Here is a 17008-nt window from a genome sequence, read left to right on the forward strand (position 1 = left end):
TATACGACCATGCTGGTCAATGACATTGAGTGGGGTTCAGAGTGTGTGGGGGTTGAAGGGGCAGTGTGTACTGTTGGGGGGGGGGGGGGGATTGACTATATGTATGTGAACTGGTACGAGCTGCTGGTTCACACGCTGGGAAACTGGTTGCTACGGTTTTGTGTATTGAATTGTGTAATGTTCTATGTTTGTTAGGTGGACTGGGGTTCTGTGTAATGGCGAACAGAACAGTTCTGTGGTTTTGGGGTGATTCTAGTGGGTTGGGATGGTGGGAGGTTCTGGGTGAGTGGATGTGTGAGTGTGTGAGTGAAGGTGTGTGGACGGGTGAATGAGTTGGGCTGTTTTTAGGTGTGTATTTTTTCAATCTTTTTCCCCCCTAGGTTGTTTTCAACTGCGGGGTTTTAAGTGCGATGTTTAATTAAAAAATATCAAAAGTCAAAGTCTCTCTCTCTCTCTCTCTCTCTCTCTTTCTAAGGGAACTTAGATCAAGATTAAACTGTTGTCTGAAGCGTTCACAGCTCAAAAGTGGTTCTCAAGACAAAGACGGCTGCTGGTTTTTATTCTTGCCATCTGTGTAATTAACTGAAATTAAGGTTGGAAAAAAAACAGCACTCTGTGTTCTCAGGACAGAAACACACTGTTTTATAGGGTGTGATATTTCCAGTGGTGGAATGGAACCAAGTACACTTCAGCTCCACCTTAAGCAACTACACCAGTAAAATGCTCCCTACTCATATATGCATCAGTAATATTAATCTAAAGGTATATTATATTATAGTATAACAGTCACTTTTTCTGCATTGAGTACTTTTACTTTGGATACTTGAAGTACATTGGGCTGCACCAGATAAAGAATATGAAACATTCACAGTTTGCTTGAACAGTAACAATTGGTTGCTGAAATAAACCCGTTTAAAGGTGATCTATACCATATTCAGAGCATTAAAGTGACAGCAAACAACTATTTACTAATGAAGTCTCTGTGTGTGTGTGTGTGTGTGTGTGTGTGTGTGTGTGTGTGTGTGTGTGTGTGTGTGTGTGTGTGTGTGTGTGTGTGTGTGTGTGTAATACAAACTTCTCTGTGCTTTGTTGACATATCCGGGCCGGCATACAGCGGTTACAGCTGATAATGCCGTCCCGACCGATGGCGTCATTGCACAGAAGTATAGCGCCCACCCTCCGGTTCCCCCCAGGTCAACACTGTTAGTGCTGTTTGTTTACACTGTAAGCTCTGTTAGCTGCGTGGCCATGTTGAGAGCCATGTGGAGGCAATCCCTCGATCATAGATATGCACAGAATTCAGTATAGAGCTCCTTAAAAGGTCGAATTTATGGAGCCCTGTGGTAAAGCACATGCCACATTACCGCAACGTCACGGGTTTGATTCCAGCCTCGAAACCTTTGTTGCACAAATTTTACATTTCCACCCAATTCGAGTGTTATCAGTCCATTAAATGTGCATTGTCGGTCACTATAAGCATCATAGATGTGGGTCAGTTGGGGCCTACTACGCTAACTAGACCACGTTGTAAAAGTGAAAGCAGAAAAGCAACACGTACTAACACGTAAAATTGCAAGAAACGTTTGAACACAAACAAAACAGCTTCTTTAGGTTTAGGCAACAAAACCACTTGGTTAAGTTGAGGGGAAATGATTGTGTTTTGGCTTAAAATAATTATGTTTCAAAAGTGAAAGTGAAACTTAACGCTTGTGAACACAAAGACAACTAAACGTTGTTGGTTTCACACGGGACACAAACCCCAGTCTCCTGGGTGAAAGCCCCATCGCCCCACACCTCCACTCCATATGGAGTTTCACACCGTCTACACTACACCGCCTGACTTCCGCTTTTGATCCTGTCATAGTTACTACGGTCGCTGGAGGCTGCTGTCGTCTTTTTTTATTCCTTCTTTTGGTGATCAACCATGTGAATAGATGACAAAACCTACTCGTCGGTGTAGCAGGCCCTAACGCACATTTAACAACCTGATCACAGCCTAATCGGCAGTCTCACTTCTGGTAAGGATCTAACAAAAGTAAAATCATTAATAAGTTGTTTGTTCAATCCAACACGTTTGTATTTTGTGATGTGATAAACCCTGCAGCCTCTAGAGGCCACAAGTGGGGCTTTTAATCTTTATGGGACGTTAAAACTATAATGCTCCGTGTACCAAAACTACCACAATGAAACCTTACAGCCTAATCCAAGGTCCATAATGGGTTTCCTGAATCAGAGAGAGAGAGAGACAGAGAGAAAGAGAAGCCGATGTTTTCTGCAGGTAATCTGTTCTCTGCAGTTCTCAGACAGACTGTTCTGTTTTAGAAGGTGAAGTTACGCCTCAGCACTTTCTTGGGATCTTTGAGTCTCCCCCTGCTGCAGGGCATGGCCAACCTACATGCTGCAACTGGCAGCACACGCACAACAGTACATACCCTCAGCTGACAGTTTATTAGGTACATCTGGATAAAACTAATGCTGTCTAATACAACAGTGCTGCAGTAAATCCACCCTGCATGAAGGTTATAATGTGCAGCGTTTGTTGTAACTGTTTTAGAGAGGTGTTGATTCAACTGTATGATCATTTTGGAGGCTGCAGTTTGTGGTTCTATTATTTTGTCCACCCCATTTACATAAATGAGGGCAGGCTAAATAATAGAAACACAATACAGTTCATTTTTGTATTTGTGTTGTGTAAAGTCACATTCACAAAAATAAAGGGCGACTTGCAAATACGTATAACTTACTTGCAAATGTCAAATGGCCCATCAATGCACAGGAAGCGATCTGCAAAAATGCGCAAATATCATTCCATGTGTAGAAATGGATGCATAAATGCGTATATATATATATCTCTTTACATGTAAACCTACAACATTTTTATGTGGAATTTAAATACGTATTTACAGAGTAAGTTATGCGTATTTGCAAATCCTGTATAAGTTGTGTAAAATTTGACTTTACACAACACAAATACAAAATTACGTTTGTGGGTAGTGAAATATTTGTAGATCAACTATTATCTACAGATCTGCTGTGGTACCAATCGGACAAAATTCCGTAAACAAACAGGCGGAAAGTTACAAATGTCACTTGGCCCATAAATGCACAGGAAGCGATCTGCAAATGCGCAAATTTCATTCCACGTGTAGAAATAGATGCACAAATGCGTATATATCACTTTACATGTAAACCTTAAACTACGTATTTACAGATATGCTTAATTGCAAATTGCTTTTTATTTTTGTAGATGTGACTTTACATAACACAAATACAAAAATACATGTTTGTGGATAGTGAAATATTTGGAAATCATGGTACACATTTGTGGAACGCTTCGGTGGATTACAACTAATAAAAACTTCCATACACTCGGGCCCTAAAAATAATCAATCAACAGAATAAAGAAAAAATATTAAAAAAATAAAACTGTGTAACTATATTATTGGGGCAGCAACAACAAATTAACAATGCAACATAGGCAAAAGTTAAGAATCAATGAAGCCATTTAGTTACTTATTAAATAAGATGAATAAATATTTCATAAGAGTTTTAAGGCTGAAGTGATTCAGCGTGCGTGGGTTTCTCTGGCAGGTTATTCAGCATTAGAAAAGGCCGTAAGATGTTTGACTGGCCACACACTCATTAGAGCTGTAGCTGTGTGCTACAGGTGTGCTGCTGTGAGAGCTGATTGCTGTTATGCAACAAGATGATTCACTGCCAGCCTCGACACGTCTGCACAAGATTCACACTACCGCACGCGCACGCGCACGCGCACACACACACACACAGCCATCTGAACACCTCCGTTTCATACGTGTTTAATGAAGTCATCGAGGAAAAGCTCTTTCACGCAGAAAATTGGACACGTTTCTAGTGAAGATTTGGTTTGAATGACATTAGTTACACACCATTTTCACCAGTTTACCTCCTGACACATTTAACTGACTGTACTGGGTAAATAGTTTGGTTTGGGTGAGGCAGCAGTTTTACATTCAATCTTCAATTATCTTTACTTCAGTTGACCAGTGGTGGAAAATGTACTCAGAGTGTGTAAAAAATACTCCAATACAGGTAAAAGTCATTTTTATTTTTTATTTTGACTTGATAAGAATTACAGAAGTACTTCATTCTTGAATGTCCAAGTACTCATTATGTTAAATGTCAGAGTGTGAATATATTCTTTATAGGCCTGTCAAAGTTAACGCGATAATAACGCGTGAAGTTAAGAGATAATAAGGCATTAACACCAGCAATTTCTTTAACGCATTAACGCAAATTGCGATTTTGTTAAAGCTAGAGTGAAGATACTGGTATCATATGAAACTAGAAAAACCTAATGAATCCATCGGTACCAACCGTGTCAGACTAGCTTGTCGTGAAGGAGGTTAAATAACGCTCCAAACTTACGCTACATTTTGCTGAGGCAAAACTGTCATGTTCATTTTCAAAGGGGTCCCTTGACCTCTGACCTCCAGATCAGTGAATGTAAATGGGTTCTATGGGTACCCACGAGTCTCCCCTTTACAGACATGCCCACTTTATGATAATCACATGCAGTTTGGGGCAAGTCATAGTCAAGTCAGCACACTGACAGCTGTTGTTACCTGTTGGGCTGCAGTTTGCCATGTTGTGATTTCAGCATATTGTTTTATGCTAAATGCAGTACCTGTGAGGGTTTCTGTCATTGTTTTGTGTTGTTAATTGATTGACAATAATAAATATATACAAACGCTTGTATGAAGTAAGCACTCCCATGTTGATAAGAGTATTAAATACTTGACAAATCTCCCTTTAAGGTACATTTTGAGCAGATAAAAAATGTGCAATTAATTTGCCATTAATCACGATCAACTATGGACAATCATGCAATTCATCGCGATTCAATATTTGAATCGATTGACAGTTCTAATTATTCATATATATTCATGTTACTATATGGCTAGAACAGACACTAAATTGGCCTTGTGGTGAGCTTGATTTGTTAACTCTACTATAAATTATTCATATTAAATGATTGGATTATTAGTACTGATATATTAACATGTAAGAAGCTGTCTAATGGTGTTGGTGGAACTACTTGGTTAGTTTAACAATGGATCTTATTTTTGTATGTAGAAAGTGAATCTGAACAGTAAGTTGAAACTCTAGCTGCCAAACGGAGTAAAAGGAATAATATTTATTTAGTTCAACAAGGTGAAGTAGAAGTGTAAAGTAGCATAACTTACTCAAGTAATGTACAAGTACCTCAAAGTTGAACATAAGTGCAGTACTTGATAATGTACTTCCACACTGCAGCCTTTTCCGGTCACATAATCATATCATACCATTATGTTTCTGCCCATTGAGCCAAACACATTATTCATTAAATGCCCTGGGCCCGCCGTCTTTCCTGAGAACTTCACTGCTGTTTATTGTCTTTGTTGATTCCCCGGAAAATCCACCAGCTGCTCTGGTTGTGATCTCTCTCTAAACTGCTGCTGTTGCTTGCGAAACAACCAAAAGCACATACATAACAACAAAGCATTGATTTAAACGTTTAAATGTTAAAAAAAAAAAAAAAGTCACTCACTGCAGTCAGACAAAACAAAAAATAGTAATCTAGGAACATTTCTCTTTCTAATGTTTCACTAAGCAGACCACATCAGACTAAACTGATGATCCTGTTGTTGCACTCAGTGTTCAAGAGCGTTTTATCACTCTGGATAAGAGCATCAGCTAAAAGCCTGTAGTCTAAAGTGACTGATGACTTTGTTTTAACATGAACAGACAGATTCACAAAGAGCCGGGTCCAACAGACGGCTCGGCTCAGACTGTTTGTAGTGATACTGACTAAAAACCCTGCTAATCTGAGAGCCAGGGGCCGACAGTCTCTGGACAGAACAGGTGGTCCCCTACTCAACACAGGAGCTAATAATGTATTAGGTGGATGTGTGTGTGTGTGGATGTGTGTTTGGGGGAGGTGAGCTAATTAGAGACCGTCAGCTGATCGGCACTGGGGTAACAAAATAAACCCTGACCCTGCTGTAAAGGTGCATCTCTGTCTGCTTCTCATGCTTCTACAGAGAAACCTATACCTAACTATTAATGAAAGTGTGCTGCTTAATAATCCAAGTATTCTGATTTCTTACTTAAAGGGACTGTTTTTAACTTCTTACTTGTATAAATCATTGCGGGTCGGTGTCTCATGCGCGCCTGCGTGTAGCTACGCTGTTCAGACTCAGACTCCAACACAAACTACACAGAAGCACCAAAACCTCTTGGTTGTATCTAGTGAAGCCCGTCTGTTAAACAGTGTTGGCCGCGGTCGGAGGACGCGGCGAAGACCGTAGCTTTGGTCTCCAGGGCCGGACTCACACACCGCGCTCGTTCTCACTCTTTCGCTCCACTCTCACGTTCATGCGCGAACACTCCACACTGCAGAAGAGTTAGTTTAGCCCTGAGAATATCTAGTGAATGTACAGTGGACGTTTGTGCAGAAATAACTGCTGCAGCTCCTCCAGACCAACAGAGGTTTCCCGTGTCTTGTGAAGTGACGGGGCTCCGCACAGAGTAACATTATCGTCTCTGACCAAATTCGGGGGGCCACCCTTGTTCCCTCCAGGCCTTTAAAGGAACAGTGTGTAGGATTTGGTGGGATCTAGCGGTGACATAGCAGATTGCAACAATCTGAAACTTCTCCCGTGTGCCAGGTGGGTAGGAGAACGAAAACAAAAGACTCAGGTGATTACACACTAAAGAAAACATAGTTATTAATATTACATCAGGGCTCGACATTAGCGCTTACCCACTTGCCCGGGACAAGTAAACTCTGTGTTCGGGCAAGTGGAACACTTCATGCAGTTGTCCGATCAGGCAAGTGAAAAAATGTGATCTTTATTTAATATAAAGTTGAAAATGGTTATGTTTAGAGACTGTTAGACACATCTTCATGGTTAGAGTTGCTAATGAAAGCCAGTGAGCAGAGTTCTTACGGGGATTTTGTTGTTTCAGCTGCTCTTATCCAACAACAGTGAAGTAGCTGTTGTTCTGTTGTTAGGCATCGCCCAGCCCTGAGGCTGTAATGGACCACATAGATCACCAGCACAGACTGCACATCCTCATTATTAGTGGCTAAATGTTCCTTGTTTTAAAGAGGAGAGGTCAAGCGAAACATCCTCCCTTCGGAGGATCTCTGGGAGAACATTTGGTCCTCGTAGAAAAAACACAGGAAACACACGCACAAGTCAAGGCTACTTCAAGTGGAAAGAAGGACACACAGATTAGATATCACGACTGATTAACGGGGTTATAATGACACATTAGAGCAGAAAGAACCGTGTCGACCTCAAGCTTCGGTGTTGATTCATGGTGTCGGGTGACCTCGCTGCAGCCTCCGCCCACACAAACTAGGAACCGTCTTTTTTCTTTAATTCATCATTCAGAGTGTGTGATATACACACAAACCGCTATTAGACCGCTGTTTTAACACACAGACATTTACAATGACACCTGGGGCCTGCTTCCAACTGTAGTAATGTTGATGGGATGTTGAAATAAAGGAAACATCCCCAGGTCACCTCCAACCAGGACACTTTTTAACATGCCGATCCCTTCTGTCTCTTTCTGTCATTCTTAACTGTTAAACTTTCAGATTAAAATAAACATGGCAAGGAACATCTGTAGCAGAAAAAGAATAATCATGAAGCTACAGCCAGCGGACAGTTAGCTTAGCTTAGCACAAAGACTGCAAACAGCTAGCTGGCTCTATCTCAAGATGACAAAATCCACCTAAAAGCACCTCTACAGCTCAGTAATTACAGTAACACGCTATATCCCTTTAGTTTGATCCATACTAACAGTCCAATCTCTATGCTAAACTAAGCTAAACCTAAATATTAGATAAGAAGATAAACGTTATATCTAACCGTACAAAAATGAGAGTGATGTCTTTTCATCTAACTCTGCAAGAAAGCAAAACTTCACAAGATTTCCTTAAAACCAGAGGGTGTTGCTCGAGGACACTTTAGTAATGTTTAGTGTTAGCATGAATGGATTTTCATCAGTGTTTTTGACAAAATGAGCGAACTGGCTGGTTGAGTCTAGACAACACAGTCATTTTACCACACTTTCACTTTAAACATTAAAGCTGCAGTTGGTAACTTTAAGTAAAATTACTTTTTATCATATTGGCCCAAACTGTTACTATATCCTGACAGTAGTACATGACAGATAATATGTGAAAAAATCTGGTTCCTCTGCCGCCTTTTAGTGCTCCTAATGGCATTTGCAAGATTTCCCAATCAGAGCCGAGGAGTCTCTAACGCAGCTGTCTATTTCTCACCTCAGATGTTTTCAGAATCATCTTGTAGTGTACTGTTTAGCTGTAAAATGAGAAAATTTGTGACAGTCGAGCCAAACCCAAGCACCGCCCACCAGCCGCAGAAAACTTAATTTTTTTACAGCTAAACAGTACACTACAAGAAGTTTCTGAAAACATTGAGGCGAGAAAGAAGTCCATATTTGATGCCTAGTTTGACCGTTTGATCGGAGTTTGCGAGCAGTGATTGACAGCTGCGTTGGAGACTCCTCTGCTGTGATTGGTTGTTTTCCTTTGGGTGCGGTGGAACCTTGCACATGCCATTAAGACAGATTATCTGTCTCATGGACTATTGTCAGGATTTAGTGACAGATTGAGCAAATATGATAAAAAACGTTATTTTTAGTTACCAACTGCAGGATTAATGAACCCATCTACAGCCACAACACCACAATATTTTACAAGTGTGTCTCTTTTTCTTAACTGTTTATATTGCAATTATTTTTACACAGCAAATTATAACTACATCTTCAAGATAGTGCCATAGCAACTACAAAGCCTCTATTTCTACTAATTAAATCTAGTCAAAATGCTTTGTCTCTATCATCAATCATAGTTTTATTTTACAATCAAAAAGAAAAAGAATCATCAGAAAAGATTGGATGATGATAGGAGTTTCCCTCACTGTTGGTTTCTTATGATATAAAAGTCAGTGTGGACTGTCACGGACCCAGAAACATTAAAAACAAGAAGCTGTTTCACTTTCATTAATGTTTTTTTGTTCATGAGAAAATCATCACTTCTCAGTAAACTAACTGAGCCTGAAGAGAGCTGAAGTTACTGTCACACAGAACATGAAGTACTTATTGTTTACTGTCAATATTTCACACATCTACAAGAAACACTTTGCGAACAGCAGGGCCACCCACATTAAAACGCTCTGGATACCGTGTTATTTTGTAAGCAAAGTGGTTGGGTTTTGGCGTGTGCATGCGGGGGCTGGTTGATGATTAGAGATATATTGCCGATAATGGAAGCAGTTCTTACTTCCGTGGAAAAACCACCCTGACAACCAAACATGATGGCCTGCTCTTCCCAGGAATCCAGCTACACGCACACTTGATCTGCACACAGTCTGTCAATGTGTGTGTGTGTGTGTGTGTGTGTGTGTGTGTGTGTGTGTGTGTGTGTGTGTGTGTGTGTGTGTGTGTGTGCGCATAATCCTCTCCCCTAGAAAACCATCCAAGCATCTGGCAAAATGCGGCTAACCCTAAAAGTACTGCTTCCTTTAACGCCCTAAAAGCCAACACCAAATGAATTTGAATAATAGAGTGTGTGCGTGGGAGAAGATGTATTCATCTACTGGTAATGTTTACACACCCTTTTTCAGTGGAAATCAACGACGCAGTTGGACAATTTCCATATCACCAATTTACTGACTCAGCATCTACTGTTGCAGAAACAAGTGTTTGTAATCTTTCTTTCTTTCTATCTATCTATTAGGTAGGCTATTTTTTAATAGTTGATTTACAGTATATTTGTGAACATTACTGTAAAGACATGTGATAAGTAGGGTTGGGTATAAATACTGATGTCAACATATGACACCGGAGTTCTGGTACAGATATGGCCTGATAATCAGACCTAGTTTTGCCCTAACCACGTCAATAGTAACTGAAGTATCTGCCCTGTCAACCTCAACCCCACAGAGGCTGTGGAATCGATTGCTATTAGCAATTATCTCAATATTTGTTATATACCTGAGAAGGCATTCCATGCTCACTTCAGTAGTAGGGATGCAAGCAATGGTGGAATAACTACTCTGATCAAAGTAGAAGTATCAATACTACAATGTAGAAATACTACGTTCAAAATCTTACTTAAAGCTAGGGTTGGTAATCTTCTTCAAAAACTATTTTGTTATATTTATTGAAATTCTCTTTACATTCCAACAGCACTCAATAAATCAAATGCTCTGACAAGATATCTGTTATCTGTGGCTGCCGCAGAACTGTAATAATAATAATAATAATATTGTCCTGAATGAAATAATTGGACGGGCTACCTGCCTGCCTGAAGGCACTCTATCCGTGCACTCATTGTGCATCACAACAAGGTGCTAGCTAGACAGCTGTGATTACTAACAATAGCCGACTTGGCGACTTTCTCTTGGTTTGTCCGTTCTGGGCTACTGTAGAAACATGGCGGTGCAACATGGCGGTCTCTGTGAAGAGGACCGGCTCCCTACGTAGACATGAAGGACTCATTCTAAGCTAACGAAAACACAACGAGTCTTAGTTTCAGGTGATTATACACTAATGAAAACATAGTTATGAATATTATATTGCATTTCTGCTAATGGATCCCCGAAATATTACACTGTTCCTTTAAGTAAAAGCACAAAAGTTTTAGCATCAAAATACACTTACAGGTGCTAAATACAGGATAAGGGTGCGCTACGCTTCCACGTCGCCGCCATCGGTTAGGCGTTATCAGCTGTAACTGACGTATGAAGGAGTGCAGAGCAGCGGCCGTGAGCTAGCCAGTGGGGCACGCCCACATGCATGAACCGGCCGGACCGGCTATGTCAACAAAGCGAGGATTATAATCTATTAATCTATTGTCTGATTATATTTTGTATTAATAATCAGAAAAAGTACAAGTTTACGTCTTCGAATTGGTTGTTTTGTCTCGACAACAACGCAAAACACAAAAACGTTTAATTTACTATCATAGAGGACAAAAAGAACAGAAAATATTACACATTTGAAAAGTTGTAACCAGTGAAGTTTTTCTAGCTTTGCATCTACATCTATCTATCAGAAAAAAAACCTTGAACATTCTAATTTTTAGGAATAAATGCAGTGGGAGGCAGATGGGTACACAAATGGAGAGAGCATTTTCTCGCCTTCCCACTGATTATTAACACATCTATCACGGACACACACACACACACACACACACACAGACACACGCACACACACACATTTACACATTTACACATTTACACATATACACATATACACGTACACTGGAAGGTGGAGGTAGAAGGAATCAGGCTGGGAGCTTCTATAATTAGAGGAGCGTTCAGGAGCCATACTGCTGAGTTGTTGAATGTTTAATGTCAGGTCTGCAGGCGTTACAGTCGCAAAGAGCAAACCTCTGAACCCCTCTTAACACACACATATTTATAACACCCCCTTACTCTCTCTCTCACACACACACACACACACACACACACACAATGAGGCCTGCACAGAGGCAGTACCAGTAGTATACTGGACGAGTGGATTCAGGTTTCAGAAAGGAAGCAGCAGCACAACACACACACACAGTAGTGACAACTGAGCTTGTAATTCCCAGTTATTGTCTGTAACCTAAAGCACATAATGACACGGGAACCCAAACCTCCTCTGGATGAGGTAATGGTCAAACACATCTGACATGGACAGAGACCTTTACATCCGTTACTAAATATGCTGTTTTTTAAATGGAATATGGTTGGGGGCACTTTCCAACAAAATAACATAGCACTTTTGTTTTGCTACTAAGTCTAACCAAGTTGATCTATTCCTAAACCTAACTAAGTAGTTTGTTGCCTAAACCTAACAAAGTCGATCTATTCCTAAACCTAACTAAGTAGTTTGTTGCCTAAACCTAACAAAGTTGATCTATTCCTAAACCTAACTAAGTAGTTTGTTGCCTAAACCTAACAAAGTCGATCTATTCCTAAACCTAACTAAGTAGTTTGTTGCCTAAACCTAACAAAGTCGATCTATTCCTAAACCTAACTAAGTAGTTTGTTGCCTAAACCAAACAAAGTCGATCTATTCCTAAACCTAACTAAGTAGTTTGTTGCCTAAGTCTAACCAAGTTGATCTATTCCTAAACCTAACTACTTAGTTTTATTTTGAAAAGACAAGAGCGGAAATTGACACGTGCGTCACGTGTTGCTGGACATTCGTAGGAAAACGCACGAAAAATCCGTTGTTGAAAGTCATGAAAAAAAGGAAATTTGTGTCTATGTACACAAATCAAATGGAATACATTTTGTGACTATTTCCCGAACTGCCGTGGGAGTGTGTTGGAAGAAACATGGCGGAGCAACATGGCGGACTCCATGAAGACGACCCGCTCCCTATGTAGATATGAAGGGCTTAATCTAAGATAACGAGATTCAGGTGATTACACACTAATGAAAACATAATTATGAATATTATATTCCATTTCTGCTAATAGATCCCCCAAAATGTTACACACTGGCCCTTTAAGTGTCCCAGTAAGCTACTCCAGTGAGCCAGCATGCACAATACCAGGGCTTTGTCTAAGTGGAATGCTTTATTACTGGTATTATATAAATCTGTGTCTTTCCTACCATGACATGTCAAAATGTCTTCCATGAAAAGGGTCTGTTAATCAGTACAACAATACATTAGCCGATATTATTTCTTCTAACATAAGCAATCAATTTATAAGAATTGCATTGAATAAACGAATAGTGACCGATATATGTAGTGATGTCAGTTTACACTGGAGGACAAACATTGTGAAATGTCTTACTTATCGGTAGACATGTGGCAATATGATATTATTATTATTATTATTATTGGTCGAGCTCTAGGTATCAAATTATGAGGAAAAAGAAGATTCTAGCTCAAAGGGAGCACCAGCTGGGTGTGAAAGAGCAATTGCCATTTATTTATAAATGGTCAAACCTTTCTGCCGCTGCCGCTGCTCATTCCCATCCAAAACAAATGTAATTCATGATTATTTGTTATTGCCGTTTGCCTTAGAAATACAAATTCATCACTTCAGACTTCCTTCTAAACATCTAAAGACAATATGAAGAAAGAGTAGATCATTATAACCTTCTCACCTATCTCAATTGAGCCAATTACAACTCCAAACTAGTATTTAATTACAAATACTTCGGCTACTACAACCTCAGTTATTGAGACTAATACTTGCTGTTGTTAATCAGCACATTTATCATGTTCTTAGTATTTGTACAGCCCCAATATTTACACAAAACCTACATTGTGCAAGTTGTCTCTTCACCAAGGCTACCAAAATATTATGATGCTGGAAAATGTCATCACACCTCTCCCACCCTGAGTAGCATGATCATAAAATCTGTCCTCAAACACAAACAAATCCACTAAATATTCCTATAATATATCGTGTGAGTGTTTGTGGGGCTTTATAACGCCTCCTCTCACAGTATCATCACATCTCTTCTGTTTTGAGCTCCACTGCCTCTTTTTAAACTCACATTTTATGTATTTTTCAGGAGAATCCAGCCTGTCTCAGCCCAAACTGTGACTAGGGAGTGGCAGAGCAGACAGGGAGGTTTTAAAAGGTTCTCCCTCTAAGACATCCTGGATGACTGTAGGCTACTGAAGATAAAGACATTTGGTTTTTAGACTTTATGATTATTCCCAGACATGCAGCAGCACTGAGACTGAACACTGATCTGTATCCTCCCTACATGGAACATGGACATTGTTCAGGATCATCTGGGTGGTTCTGGTCTGAGTTGACCCTCCAGACTGGCAGATGCAGATAATGGGACTGTCATGCTTGTGAATAATTATAAAAAACGGTCCTTTATGGATTCATGGTGGTAAACTGCTACACTCCCTTTAAGCTGGTATTGTTTAGTTGTTATCTAGGTGGTGTATAGAAGCAGTGGAGCTCATTAAACCTAATGACATGTCAGACTAACAGCTCCTGCAGCAGAGCTGGGTTCACTGCCGGCTCTTACCAGCTCAGGTCCGGATCTCTTCGACAGGAGAGTCTGGGGAGCGATGCGGTGCGACGGGCACCTCGGCTCCTTCTCTGGCTCCTGGCTCCTAGCCTGGCTCTCTCCTCGCGTTGACCGATAAAGCTGTAGGTAGAACCAGTCCAGTTCGTCTCGCCTCTCTCTCCTCTCGGGGTCTTCAGGCAGATGACGGCGGCCTCGACTCTTGCTGCGCCCCGGGAACACAGCGCAAAACCTCGGTGTAATCTCAGCAGCTCGCCTCGCTCTGCTTCTTCCTTCCTTCCTTCTCTCTCTCTCTCTCTGACGTCTTGGAGGAAAGCCCCGGTCGGTGACGTCACACCGTCACACAATACGGAAACCCCACCCCGTGTCGTCACCGCCTCTCACGAATTTCAGCTGGCGTTTACGGTAAAACCAGAATGTGTTTGTGGGAAAGAGGAGACAGAAGGAAACTAACCGGGAAGTGGTTGGTTTGTTTGTTTGTTTGTTTGTTGGTAAACTAAACACACACAGAGAGAGAGAGTCGAGTTCAAACAGCCTACTGTGTTCTATCAACTATTAGACTCCGCTTTGTTTATTTACACACTAACAGACAATTAGTCTTTTATGGTCATCTGAGATCCAATCAATTACAAGTCTTGTCTGATATCCTGTTTGTCAGACATGTCATGGACTACATCAGTAAACCATGGACATTAAAGGTCCCATATTATAAAAAGTGTGATTTTCATGTTTTGTTTTGTTTTATCATAAAGCAGGCTTAAGTCCTATATAAATACTGTGAAAGTATCGAAACGCTCAATCCGCAGGGAAATACACACAGCCTGTATTCAGAAACTCTGCATTTGAAACAAGCTGTCAGTCAGGATTTCTGTCCATTTGTGATGTCACAAATATACAATATTTAGACCCTTTACACAGATTTAAATGTAAACATTCTAAATGTGTCCCAGTTTATTCCTGGTTGCAGTGTATGTGAATGTCATCAGCTGACAGGAAGTACACATGGACCCAAGCTGTTTCCTAGCAACGCAATTCTGTTGCAATTTCGTCGCAATTCCATCGAAATATGCTAAAACAGAGCGTTTAAGACAGAGGGTAAATAAAGGTATATTCAGGCAGACAGTATGAGGAAAATAATGTGTTTTTTTAACATTACAGCATGTAAACATGTTCTAGTAGAAACACAAAATACAAGTATGAACCTGAAAATGAGCATGATATGGGACCTTTAACTATTTACTCAAGCTTAAAGCGGCAATAGGCAGAATGTTTTTAGCATCATTGGGCCATAATAACCTTTCAGCATATTGTAATTCAAGTGTTCTGAGAGATAACTAGACTTCTGCTCCTCCTCATGGCTCTGTTTTCAGGCTTTAACAAATCTAGCCCGTGACGGGAGACTTTAACCAATCACAGGTCATTTCAGAGAGAGCGTTCCTATTGGCTGTTCATTCAATGGAGGCAGATGTCAATCACTCGCAAACTCTGATCAAAGGGTCAAACTAGGCAGCGCTGATCAAATATGAATCAATATTCTGTTACTGTAATGCCTATTTCTTGCATAAAATGTTTTCAGAAACATCTTGTAGTGTAATGTTTAGCTGTAAAATGAGAAAATTTGCGCCTGCTGGTGGGCGGTGCTTGGTATTTATTCAACTGATCTCAACATGGCTGCCGGGTCACAAACAGAGCGTTTCAGACAGAGGCTGAATACAGGTATATTCAGACAGACAGTATGAAAAAACAATGTGCTTTTTAAACATTAAAGCATGTAAACATGTTATAGAAGAAACCCAAAATACAAGTATGAACCTGAAAAGGAGCTTGATATGTCCCCTTAAAGTACTATGCACATGCCTCATTGTAGATGGCAGCTTCATTGTTTTGCACAAAGACTCAGACACCAGCCAATGTTAACCTAAAATTAGATTTCTGTACGTCAATTAGTTTGATTAAACAACTACTTTAGGAAAATGCACGACATACAGTACCATGCATAATTTAGTAAGTATAATTTCCAAAAAGCAACTGACATACAATGAAACAGGGATTTTTTGCAGTTGCCTTGCTTGTGTAAAGAATATTGAATTGCCTTGTTGTTGAAAGGTGGTATACAAACAACTGAAACAAATGCAAATCCAACATGAGGTGCATTCAGCATTGTTATCTCCAAACATCAGTCTCTGCATTCGTCTCATCTATTTTACAGCAACAGGCCTTAATCATGTAATTAGCTAACAAGTCTCTAATATTTATTTACAACTGCCAAATTAAAATGTGTGTATTAAACAGTGGAAGAGTCAGGTGAAAACTAAAACGGCCGCCTCACGGTTGTAGGACGCCGCCAACCAGTTACAGTTTACCATCCATGTCTGTCCAAAAGTCATAATTTCATCCTGTTAGACGTGTGTGATATTGTTATATTTAGCATATGAATAATGAAAGCTGCAGTAGGCAGAATGTTTTTAACTTCACGGGGCAAAACTTGTAATTCAAGTGTTCTGAGAGAAAACTAGACTTCTGCACCTCCTCATGGCTCTGTTTTCAGGCTTTAGAAAATCCAGCCCTTGACGGGAGACTTTGGCCAATCACAGGTCATTTCATTGAGAGAGAGTTCCTATTGGCCAGAGGCAGCTGTCAATCACTCGCAAACTCCGCAATATTCTGTTACTGTAATGCCTATTTCTCCCCTCAAATGTTTTCACAAACATCTTGTAGTGTACCGTTTAGCTGTAAAATGAGAAAGTTTGCTCCAGCTGGTGGGCGGTGCTTGGTATTTCCTCAACTGATCTAGTTCAACATGGCTGCCGGGTCACAAACTTTCTCATTTGACAGCTAAACAGTACACTACAAGATGATTCTGAAAACATTTGAGGGGAGAAATAGGCATTACAGTAACAGAATATTGATTCATATTTGATCAGTGCTGCCTAGTTTGACCTTTTGAT

The 17008-nt window shown here is 40.3% G+C and overlaps 1 protein-coding gene across 2 annotated transcripts in view; it reads right to left on the reverse strand.

The window, feature by feature from the left end:
• rnf19b (ring finger protein 19B) overlaps positions 1-14496 on the reverse strand; it is a 40425-nt gene extending 25929 nt beyond the window's left edge. The window contains exon 1 of one of the 2 annotated variants that reach the window (XM_074613962.1): positions 14061-14496. The gene's annotated coding sequence lies outside the window, so the exon portion shown is untranslated. Of the gene's footprint in view, positions 1-14047 lie in introns of both variants that reach the window. The other variant, XM_074613961.1, reaches the window with a different exon arrangement.
• Between the last annotated feature and the right edge of the window lie 2512 nt (positions 14497-17008).

The sequence above is a fragment of the Sebastes fasciatus genome, chromosome 17 (assembly GCF_043250625.1).
Source record: "Sebastes fasciatus isolate fSebFas1 chromosome 17, fSebFas1.pri, whole genome shotgun sequence".
NCBI lineage: Eukaryota > Metazoa > Chordata > Actinopteri > Perciformes > Sebastidae > Sebastes > Sebastes fasciatus.